The sequence below is a fragment of the Salmo salar genome, unplaced genomic scaffold (assembly GCF_905237065.1).
Source record: "Salmo salar unplaced genomic scaffold, Ssal_v3.1, whole genome shotgun sequence".
Lineage (NCBI taxonomy): Eukaryota > Metazoa > Chordata > Actinopteri > Salmoniformes > Salmonidae > Salmo > Salmo salar.
Window position 1 is genome coordinate 415,428 of NW_025550956.1, and position 14,399 is coordinate 429,826.

The following is a 14,399-nucleotide window of genomic DNA, read 5'->3' on the forward strand; positions in this document are numbered from 1 at the left end:
ACTGGGAGATAAACAAGGCATTATAATACACTGGGAGATAAACATGGCATTACAATACACTGGGAGATAAACATGCCATTATAATACACTGGGAGATAAACAAGGCATTACAATGCACTGGGAGATTAACAAGGCATTATAATACACTGGGAGATAAACATGTCATTATAATACACTGGGAGATAAACATGGCATTACAATACATTGGGAGATAAACAAGGCATTATAAAACACTGGGAGATAAACAAGGCATTATAATACACTGGGAGATAAACAAGGCATTATAATACACTGGGAGATAAACATCTCATTATAATACACTGGGAGATAAACAAGGCATTATAATATACTGGGAGATAAACATCTCTTTGTAATACACTGGGAGATAAACAAGGCATTATAATACACTGGGAGATAAACAGGGCATTATAATATACTGGGAGATAAACAAGTCATTATAATATACTGGGAGATAAACATGGCATTACAATACACTGGGAGATAAACAAGGCATTATAAAACACTGGGAGATAAACAATGCATAATACACTGGGAGATAAACAAGGCATAATACACTGGGAGATAAACAAGGCATAATACACTGGGAGATAAACATGGCATTACAATACACTGGGAGATAAACAAGGCACTATAATACACTGGGAGATAAACAAGGCATTACAATGCACTGGGAGATAAACAAGGCATTATAATACACTGGGAGATAAACATGTCATTATAATACACTGGGAGATAAACATGGCATTACAATACACTGGGAGATAAACAAGGCATTATAAAACACTGGGAGATAAACAAGGCATTATAATACACTGGGAGATAAACAAGGCATTATAATACACTGGGAGATAAACAAGGCATTATAATACACTGGGAGATAAACATCTCATTATAATACACTGGGAGATAAACAAGGCATTATAATATACTGGGAGATAAACATCTCTTTGTAATACACTGGGAGATAAACAAGGCATTATAATACACTGTGAGATAAACAGGGCATTATAATATACTGGGAGATAAACATCTCATTGTAATACACTGGGAGATAAACAAGGCATTACAATACACTGGGAGATAAACACGGCCTTATAAAACACTGGGAGATAAAATCGGCATTATAATACACTGGGAGATAAACAAGGCATTATAATACACTGGGAGATAAACAAAGCATTATAATACACTGGGAGATAAACAAGGCATTATAATACACTAGGAGATAAACATCTCTTTGTAATACACTGGGAGATAAACAAGAAATTATAATACACTGGGAGATAAACATGGCATTACAATACACTGGGAGATAAACATGGCATTATAATACACTGGGAGATAAACATCTCATTATAATACACTGGGAGATAAACAAGGCATTATAATACACTGGGAGATAAACACGGCATTATAAAACACTGGGAGATAAACACGGCATTATAATACACTGGGAGATAAACAAGGCATTATAATACACTGGGAGATAAACAAGGCATTATAATACACTGGGAGATAAACAAGGCATTATAATACACTAGGAGATAAACATCTCATAATACACTGGGAGATAAGCAAGGCATTATAATACACTGGGAGATAAACAAGGCATTATAATACACTGGGAGATAAACAAGGCATTACAATACACTGGGAGATAAACACGGCATTATAAAACACTGGGAGATAAACACGGCATTATAATACACTGGGAGATAAACAAGGCATTATAATACACTGGGAGATAAACAAGGCATTATAATACACTGGGAGATAAACATCTCATTGTATTACACTGGGAGATAAACAAGGCATTATAATACACTGGGAGATAAACAAGGCATTATAATACACTGGGAGATAAACATCTCATAATACACTGGGAGATAAACAAGGCATTACAATGCACTGGGAGATAAACAAGGCATTATAATACACTGGGAGATAAACGTCATTATAATACACTGGGAGATAAACAAGGCATTATAATACACTGGGAGATAAACAAGGCATTATAATACACTGGGAGATAAACATCTCATTATAATACACTGGGAGATAAACATCTCATTGTATTACACTGGGAGATAAACAAGGCATTATAATACACTGGGAGATAAACAAGGCATTATAATACACTGGGAGATAAACATCTCATAATACACTGGGAGATAAACAAGGCATTACAATGCACTGGGAGATAAACAAGGCATTATAATACACTGGGAGATAAACGTCATTATAATACACTGGGAGATAAACATGGCATTACAATACACTGGGAGATAAACAAGGCATTATAATACACTGGGAGATAAACAAGGCATTACAATGCACTGGGAGATAAACAAGGCATTATAATACACTGGGAGATAAACATGTCATTATAATACACTGGGAGATAAACATGGCATTACAATACACTGGGAGATAAACAAGGCATTATAAAACACTGGGAGATAAACAAGGCATTATAATACACTGGGAGATAAACAAGGCATTATAATACACTGGGAGATAAACATCTCATTATAATACACTGGGAGATAAACAAGGCATTATAATACACTGGGAGATAAACAAGGCATTATAATACACTGGGAGATAAACAAGGCATTATAATACACTGGGAGATAAACAAGGCATTATAAAACACTGGGAGATAAACACGGCATTATAATACACTGGGAGATAAACAAGGCATTATAATACACTGGGAGATAAACAAGGCATTATAATACACTAGGAGATAAACATCTCATAATACACTGGGAGATAAACAAGGCATTATAATACACTGGGAGATAAACATGGCATTATAATACACTGGGAGGTAAACATCTCATTATAATACACTGGGAGATAAACATGGCATTACAATACACTGGGAGATAAACATGGCATTACAATACACTGGGAGATAAACATGGCATTATAATACACTGGGAGATAAACATGTCATTATAATACACTGGGAGATAAACATGGCATTACAATACACTGGGAGATAAACAAGGCATTATAATACACTGGGAGATAAACAAGGCATTATAATACACTGGGAGATAAACAAGGCATTATAATACACTGGGAGATAAACATCTCATTGTAATACACTGGGAGATAAACAAGGCATTATAATACACTGGGAGATAAACAAGGCATTGTAATACACTGGGAGATAAACATCTCATAATACACTGGGAGATAAACAAGGCATTATAATACACTGGGAGATAAACATCGCATTACAATACACTGGGAGATAAACATGGCATTATAATACACTGGGAGATAAACACCTCATTGTATAACACTGGGAGATAAACAAGGCATTATAATACACTGGGAGATAAACAAGGCATTATAATACACTGGGAGATAAACATGGCATTACAATACACTGGGAGATAAACATGCCATTATAATACACTGGGAGATAAACATCTCATTGTATTACACTGGGAGATAAACAAGGCATTATAATACACTGGGAGATAAACAAGGCATTATAATACACTAGGAGATAAACATCTCATAATACACTGGGAGATAAACAAGGCATTACAATGCACTGGGAGATAAACAAGGCATCATAATACACTGGGAGATAAACGTCATTATAATACACTGGGAGATAAACATGGCATTACAATACACTGGGAGATAAACAAGGCATTATAAAACACTGGGAGATAAACAATGCATAATACACTGGGGAGATAAACAAGGCATAATACACTGGGAGATAAACATGGCATTACAATACACTGGGAGATAAACAAGGCACTATAATACACTGGGAGATAAACAAGGCATTACAATGCACTGGGAGATAAACAAGGCATTATAATACACTGGGAGATAAACATGTCATTATAATACACTGGGAGATAAACATGGCATTACAATACACTGGGAGATAAACAAGGCATTATAAAACACTGGGAGATAAACATGGCATTACAATACACTGGGAGATAAACAAGGCATTATAAAACACTGGGAGATAAACACGGCATTATAATACACTGGGAGATAAACAAGGCATTATAATACACTGGGAGATAAACAAGGCATTATAATACACTAGGAGATAAACATCTCATAATACACTGCGAGATAAACAAGGCATTATAATACACTGGGAGATAAACATGGCATTATAATACACTGGGAGATAAACATCTCATTATAATACACTGGGAGATAAACATGGCATTACAGTACACTGGGAGATAAACATGGCATTACAATACACTGGGAGATAAACATGGCATTATAATACACTGGGAGATAAACAAGGCATTATAATACACTGGGAGATAAACATGGCATTACAATACACTGGGAGATAAACAAGGCATTATAATACACTGGGAGATAAACATGGCATTACAATACACTGGGAGATAAACAAGGCGTTATAAAACACTGGGAGATAAACAATGCATAATACACTGGGAGATAAACAAGGCATAATACACTGGGAGATAAACAAGGCATAATACACTGGGAGATAAACATGGCATTACAATACACTGGGAGATAAACAAGGCACTATAATACACTGGGAGATAAACAAGGCATTACAATGCACTGGGAGATAAACATGTCATTATAATACACTGGGAGATAAACATGGCATTACAATACACTGGGAGATAAACAAGGCATTATAAAACACTGGGAGATAAACATGGCATTAAAATACACTGGGAGATAAACAAGGCATTATAAAACACTGGGAGATAAACACGGCATTATAATACACTGGGAGATAAACAAGGCATTATAATACACTGGGAGATAAACAAGGCATTATAATACACTGGGAGATAAACATGGCATTATAATACACTGGGAGATAAACATCTCATTATAATACATTGGGAGATAAACATGGCATTACAATACACTGGGAGATAAACATGGCATTACAATACACTGGGAGATAAACATGGCATTATAATACACTGGGAGATAAACAAGGCATTATAATACACTGGGAGATAAACATGGCATTACAATACACTGGGAGATAAACAAGGCATTACAATACACTGGGAGATAAACAAGGCATTATAATATACTGGGAGATAAACACTCATTGTAATACACTGGGAGATAAACAAGGCATTATAATACACTGGGAGATAAACAAGGCATTATAATACACTAGGAGATAAACATCGCATAATACACTGGGAGATAAACAAGGCATTATAATACACTGGGAGATAAACATGGCATTACAATACACTGGGAGATAAACATGCCATTATAATACACTGGGAGATAAACATCTCATTATAATACACTGGGAGATAAACAAGGCATTATAATACACTGGGAGATAAACAAGGCATTATAATACACTGGGAGATAAACACGGCATTATAAAACACTGGGGAGATAAACACGGCATTATAATACACTGGTAGATAAACAAGGCATTATAATACACTGGGAGATAAACAAGGCATTATAATACACTGGGAGATAAACATCTCATTATAATACACTGGGAGATAAACATCTCATTGTATTACACTGGGAGATAAACAAGGCATTATAATACACTGGGAGATAAACAAGGCATTATAATACACTAGGAGATAAACATCTCATAATACACTGGGAGATAAACAAGGCATTACAATGCACTGGGAGATAAACAAGGCATTATAATACACTGGGAGATAAACGTCATTATAATACACTGGGAGATAAACATGGCATTACAATACACTGGGAGATAAACAAGGCATTATAAAACACTGGGAGATAAACAATGCATAATACACTGGGAGATAAACAAGGCATAATACACTGGGAGATAAACAAGGCATAATACACTGGGGAGATAAACATGGCATTACAATACACTGGGAGATAAACAAGGCACTATAATACACTGGGAGATAAACAAGGCATTACAATGCACTGGGAGATAAACAAGGCATTATAATACACTGGGAGATAAACATGTCATTATAATACACTGGGAGATAAACATGGCATTACAATACACTGGGAGATAAACAAGGCATTATAAAACACTGGGAGATAAACATGGCATTACAATACACTGGGAGATAAACAAGGCATTATAAAACACTGGGAGATAAACACGGTATTATAATACACTGGGAGATAAACAAGGCATTATAATACACTGGGAGATAAACAAGGCATTATAATACACTAGGAGATAAACATCTCATAATACACTGCGAGATAAACAAGGCATTATAATACACTGGGAGATAAACATGGCATTATAATACACTGGGAGATAAACATCTCATTATAATACACAGGGAGATAAACATGGCATTACAATACACTGGGAGATAAACATGGCATTACAATACACTGGGAGATAAACATGGCATTATAATACACTGGGAGATAAACAAGGCATTATAATACACTGGGAGATAAACATGGCATTACAATACACTGGGAGATAAACAAGGCATTATAATACACTGGGAGATAAACATGGCATTACAATACACTGGGAGATAAACAAGGCATTATAAAACACTGGGAGATAAACAATGCATAATACACTGGGAGATAAACAAGGCATAATACACTGGGAGATAAACAAGGCATAATACACTGGGAGATAAACATGGCATTACAATACACTGGGAGATAAACAAGGCACTATAATACACTGGGAGATAAACAAGGCATTACAATGCACTGGGGAGATAAACAAGGCATTATAATACACTGGGAGATAAACATGTCATTATAATACACTGGGAGATAAACATGGCATTACAATACACTGGGAGATAAACAAGGCATTATAAAACACTGGGAGATAAACATGGCATTACAATACACTGGGAGATAAACAAGGCATTATAAAACACTGGGAGATAAACACGGCATTATAATACACTGGGGAGATAAACAAGGCATTATAATACACTGGGAGATAAACAAGGCATTATAATACACTGGGAGATAAACATGGCATTATAATACACTGGGAGATAAACATCTCATTATAATACACTGGGAGATAAACATGGCATTACAATACACTGGGAGATAAACATGGCATTACAATACACTGGGAGATAAACATGGCATTATAATACACTGGGAGATAAACAAGGCATTATAATACACTGGGAGATAAACATGGCATTACAATACACTGGGAGATAAACAAGGCATTATAATACACTGGGAGATAAACAAGGCATTATAATACACTAGGAGATAAACATCTCATAATACACTGGGAGATAAACAAGGCATTACAATGCACTGGGAGATAAACAAGGCATTATAATACACTGGGAGATAAACGTCATTATAATACACTGGGAGATAAACATGGCATTACAATACACTGGGAGATAAACAAGGCATTATAATACACTGGGAGATAAACAAGGCATTACAATGCACTGGGAGATAAACAAGGCATTATAATACACTGGGAGATAAACATGTCATTATAATACACTGGGAGATAAACATGGCATTACAATACATTGGGAGATAAACAAGGCATTATAAAACACTGGGAGATAAACAAGGCATTATAATACACTGGGAGATAAACAAGGCATTATAATACACTGGGAGATAAACATCTCATTATAATACACTGGGAGATAAACAAGGCAATATAATACACTGGGAGATAAACAAGGCATTATAATACACTGGGAGATAAACAAGGCATTATAATACACTGGGAGATAAACACGGCATTATAAAACACTGGGAGATAAACACGGCATTATAATACACTGGGAGATAAACAAGGCATTATAATACACTGGGAGATAAACAAGGCATTATAATACACTGGGAGATAAACAGGGCATTATAATATACTGGGAGATAAACATCATTATAGTACACTGGGAGATAAACAAGGCATTATAAAACACTGGGAGATAAACAATGCATAATACACTGGGAGATAAACAAGGCATAATACACTGGGAGATAAACAAGGCATAATACACTGGGAGATAAACATGGCATTAAAATACACTGGGAGATAAACAAGGCACTATAATACACTGGGAGATAAACAAGGCATTACAATGCACTGGGAGATAAACAAGGCATTATAATACACTGGGAGATAAACATGTCATTATAATACACTGGGAGATAAACATGACATTACAATACACTGGGAGATAAACAAGGCATTATAAAACACTGGGAGATAAACAAGGCATTATAATACACTGGGAGATAAACAAGGCATTATAATACACTGGGAGATAAACAAGGCATTATAATACACTGGGAGATAAACATCTCATTATAATACACTGGGAGATAAACAAGGCATTATAATATACTGGGAGATAAACATCTCTTTGTAATACACTGGGAGATAAACAAGGCATTATAATACACTGGGAGATAAACATGGCATTACAATACACTGGGAGATAAACAAGGCATTATAAAACACTGGGAGATAAACAAGGCATTATAATACACTGGGAGATAAACATCTCATTATAATACACTGGGAGATAAACATCTCATTGTATTACACTGGGAGATAAACAAGGCATTATAATACACTGGGAGATAAACAAGGCATTATAATACACTAGGAGATAAACATCTCATAATACACTGGGAGATAAACAAGGCATTACAATGCACTGGGAGATAAACAAGGCATTATAATACACTGGGAGATAAACGTCATTATAATACACTGGGAGATAAACATGGCATTACAATACACTGGGAGATAAACAAGGCATTATAAAACACTGGGAGATAAACAATGCATAATACACTGGGAGATAAACAAGGCATAATACACTGGGAGATAAACAAGGCATAATACACTGGGAGAAAAACATGGCATTACAATACACTGGGAGATAAACAAGGCACTATAATACACTGGGAGATAAACAAGGCATTACAATGCACTGGGAGATAAACAAGGCATTATAATACACTGGGAGATAAACATGTCATTATAATACACTGGGAGATAAACATGGCATTACAATACACTGGGAGATAAACAAGGCATTATAAAACACTGGGAGATAAACATGGCATTACAATACACTGGGAGATAAACAAGGCATTATAAAACACTGGGAGATAAACACGGTATTATAATACACTGGGAGATAAACAAGGCATTATAATACACTGGGAGATAAACAAGGCATTATAATACACTAGGAGATAAACATCTCATAATACACTGCGAGATAAACAAGGCATTATAATACACTGGGAGATAAACATGGCATTATAATACACTGGGAGATAAACATCTCATTATAATACACTGGGAGATAAACATGGCATTACAATACACTGGGAGATAAACATGGCATTACAATACACTGGGAGATAAACATGGCATTATAATACACTGGGAGATAAACAAGGCATTATAATACACTGGGAGATAAACATGGCATTACAATACACTGGGAGATAAACAAGGCATTATAATACACTGGGAGATAAACATGGCATTACAATACACTGGGAGATAAACAAGGCATTATAAAACACTGGGAGATAAACAATGCATAATACACTGGGAGATAAACAAGGCATAATACACTGGGAGATAAACAAGGCATAATACACTGGGAGATAAACATGGCATTACAATACACTGGGAGATAAACAAGGCACTATAATACACTGGGAGATAAACAAGGCATTACAATGCACTGGGAGATAAACAAGGCATTATAATACACTGGGAGATAAACATGTCATTATAATACACTGGGAGATAAACATGGCATTACAATACACTGGGAGATAAACAAGGCATTATAAAACACTGGGAGAAAAACATGGCATTACAATACACTGGGAGATAAACAAGGCATTATAAAACACTGGGAGATAAACACGGCATTATAATACACTGGGAGATAAACAAGGCATTATAATACACTGGGAGATAAAAAAGGCATTATAATACACTGGGAGATAAACATGGCATTATAATACACTGGGAGATAAACATCTCATTATAATACACTGGGAGATAAACATGGCATTACAATACACTGGGAGATAAACATGGCATTACAATACACTGGGAGATAAACATGGCATTATAATACACTGGGAGATAAACAAGGCATTATAATACACTGGGAGATAAACATGGCATTACAATACACTGGGAGATAAACAAGGCATTATAATACACTGGGAGATAAACAAGGCATTATAATACACTAGGAGATAAACATCTCATAATACACTGGGAGATAAACAAGGCATTACAATGCACTGGGAGATAAACAAGGCATTATAATACACTGGGAGATAAACGTCATTATAATACACTGGGAGATAAACATGGCATTACAATACACTGGGAGATAAACAAGGCATTATAATACACTGGGAGATAAACAAGGCATTACAATGCACTGGGAGATAAACAAGGCATTATAATACACTGGGAGATAAACATGTCATTATAATACACTGGGAGATAAACATGGCATTACAATACATTGGGAGATAAACAAGGCATTATAAAACACTGGGAGATAAACAAGGCATTATAATACACTGGGAGATAAACAAGGCATTATAATACACTGGGAGATAAACATCTCATTATAATACACTGGGAGATAAACAAGGCATTATAATACACTGGGAGATAAACAAGGCATTATAATACACTGGGAGATAAACAAGGCATTATAATACACTGGGAGATAAACACGGCATTATAAAACACTGGGAGATAAACACGGCATTATAATACACTGGGAGATAAACAAGGCATTATAATACACTGGGAGATAAACAAGGCATTATAATACACTGGGAGATAAACAGGGCATTATAATATACTGGGAGATAAACATCATTATAGTACACTGGGAGATAAACAAGGCATTATAAAACACTGGGAGATAAACAATGCATAATACACTGGGAGATAAACAAGGCATAATACACTGGGAGATAAACAAGGCATAATACACTGGGAGATAAACATGGCATTAAAATACACTGGGAGATAAACAAGGCACTATAATACACTGGGAGATAAACAAGGCATTACAATGCACTGGGAGATAAACAAGGCATTATAATACACTGGGAGATAAACATGTCATTATAATACACTGGGAGATAAACATGACATTACAATACACTGGGAGATAAACAAGGCATTATAAAACACTGGGAGATAAACAAGGCATTATAATACACTGGGAGATAAACAAGGCATTATAATACACTGGGAGATAAACAAGGCATTATAATACACTGGGAGATAAACATCTCATTATAATACACTGGGAGATAAACAAGGCATTATAATATACTGGGAGATAAACATCTCTTTGTAATACACTGGGAGATAAACAAGGCATTATAATACACAGGGAGATAAACATGGCATTACAATACACTGGGAGATAAACAAGGCATTATAAAACACTGGGAGATAAACAAGGCATTATAATACACTGGGAGATAAACAAGGCATTATAATACACTGGGAGATAAACAAGGCATTATAATACACTAGGAGATAAACATCTCATAATACACTGGGAGATAAACAAGGCATTATAATACACTGGGAGATAAACATGGCATTATAATACACTGGGAGATAAACATCTCATTATAATACACTGGGAGATAAACATGGCATTACAATACACTGGGAGATAAACATGGCATTACAATACACTGGGAGATAAACATGGCATTATAATACACTGGGAGATAGACAAGGCATTATAATACACTGGGAGATAAACATGGCATTACAATACACTGGGAGATAAACAAGGCATTATAATACACTGGGAGATAAACAAGGCATTATAATATACTGGGAGATAAACATCTCATTGTAATACACTGGGAGATAAACAAGGCATTATAATACACTGGGAGATAAACAAGGCATTATAATACACTAGGAGATAAACATCTCATAATACACTGGGAGATAAACAAGGCATTATAATACACTGGGAGATAAACATGGCATTACAATACACTGGGAGATAAACATGCCATTATAATACACTGGGAGATAAACATCTCATTATAATACACTGGGAGATAAACAAGGCATTATAAAACACTGGGAGATAAACACGGCATTATAATACACTGGGAGATAAACAAGGCATTATAATACACTGGGAGATAAACAAGGCATTATAATACACTGGGAGATAAACATCTCATTATAATACACTGGGAGATAAACATCTCATTGTATTACACTGGGAGATAAACAAGGCATTATAATACACTGGGAGATAAACAAGGCATTATAATACACTAGGAGATAAACATCTCATAATACACTGGGAGATAAACAAGGCATTACAATGCACTGGGAGATAAACAAGGCATTATAATACACTGGGAGATAAACGTCATTATAATACACTGGGAGATAAACATGGCATTACAATACACTGGGAGATAAACAAGGCATTATAAAACACTGGGAGATAAACAATGCATAATACACTGGGAGATAAACAAGGCATAATACACTGGGAGATAAACATGGCATTACAATACACTGGGATATAAACAAGGCACTATAATACACTGGGAGATAAACAAGGCATTACAATGCACTGGGAGATAAACAAGGCATTATAATACACTGGGAGATAAACATGTCATTATAATACACTGGGAGATAAACATGGCATTACAATACACTGGGAGATAAACAAGGCATTATAAAACACTGGGAGATAAACATGGCATTACAATACAATGGGAGATAAACAAGGCATTATAAAACACTGGGAGATAAACACGGCATTATAATACACTGGGAGATAAACAAGGCATTATAATACACTGGGAGATAAACAAGGCATTATAATACACTAGGAGATAAACATCTCATAATACACTGTGAGATGAACAAGGCATTATAATACACTGGGAGATAAACATGGCATTATAATACACTGGGAGATAAACATCTCATTATAATACACTGGGAGATAAACATGGCATTACAATACACTGGGAGATAAACATGGCATTACAATACACTGGGAGATAAACATGGCATTATAATACACTGGGAGATAAACAAGGCATTATAATACACTGGGAGATAAACATGGCATTACAATACACTGGGAGATAAACAAGGCATTATAATACACTGGGAGATAAACATGGCATTACAATACACTGGGAGATAAACAAGGCGTTATAAAACACTGGGAGATAAACAATGCATAATACACTGGGAGATAAACAAGGCATAATACACTGGGAGATAAACAAGGCATAATACACTGGGAGATAAACATGGCATTACAATACACTGGGAGATAAACAAGGCACTATAATACACTGGGAGATAAACAAGGCATTACAATGCACTGGGAGATAAACAAGGCATTATAATACACTGGGAGATAAACATGTCATTATAATACACTGGGAGATAAACATGGCATTACAATACACTGGGAGATAAACAAGGCATTATAAAACACTGGGAGATAAACATGGCATTAAAATACACTGGGAGATAAACAAGGCATTATAAAACACTGGGAGATAAACACGGCATTATAATACACTGGGAGATAAACAAGGCATTATAATACACTGGGAGATAAACAAGGCATTATAATACACTGGGAGATAAACATGGCATTATAATACACTGGGAGATAAACATCTCATTATAATACACTGGGAGATAAACATGGCATTACAATACACTGGGAGATAAACATGGCATTACAATACACTGGGAGATAAACATGGCATTATAATACACTGGGAGATAAACAAGGCATTATAATACACTGGGAGATAAACATGGCATTACAATACACTGGGAGATAAACAAGGCATTATAATACACTGGGAGATAAACAAGGCATTATAATACACTAGGAGATAAACATCTCATAATACACTGGGAGATAAACAAGGCATTACAATGCACTGGGAGATAAACAAGGCATTATAATACACTGGGAGATAAACGTCATTATAATACACTGGGAGATAAACATGGCATTACAATACACTGGGAGATAAACAAGGCATTATAATACACTGGGAGATAAACAAGGCATTACAATGCACTGGGAGATAAACAAGGCATTATAATACACTGGGAGATAAACATGTCATTATAATACACTGGGAGATAAACATGGCATTACAATACATTGGGAGATAAACAAGGCATTATAAAACACTGGGAGATAAACAAGGCATTATAATACACTGGGAGATAAACAAGGCATTATAATACACTGGGAGATAAACATCTCATTATAATACACTGGGAGATAAACAAGGCATTATAATACACTGGGAGA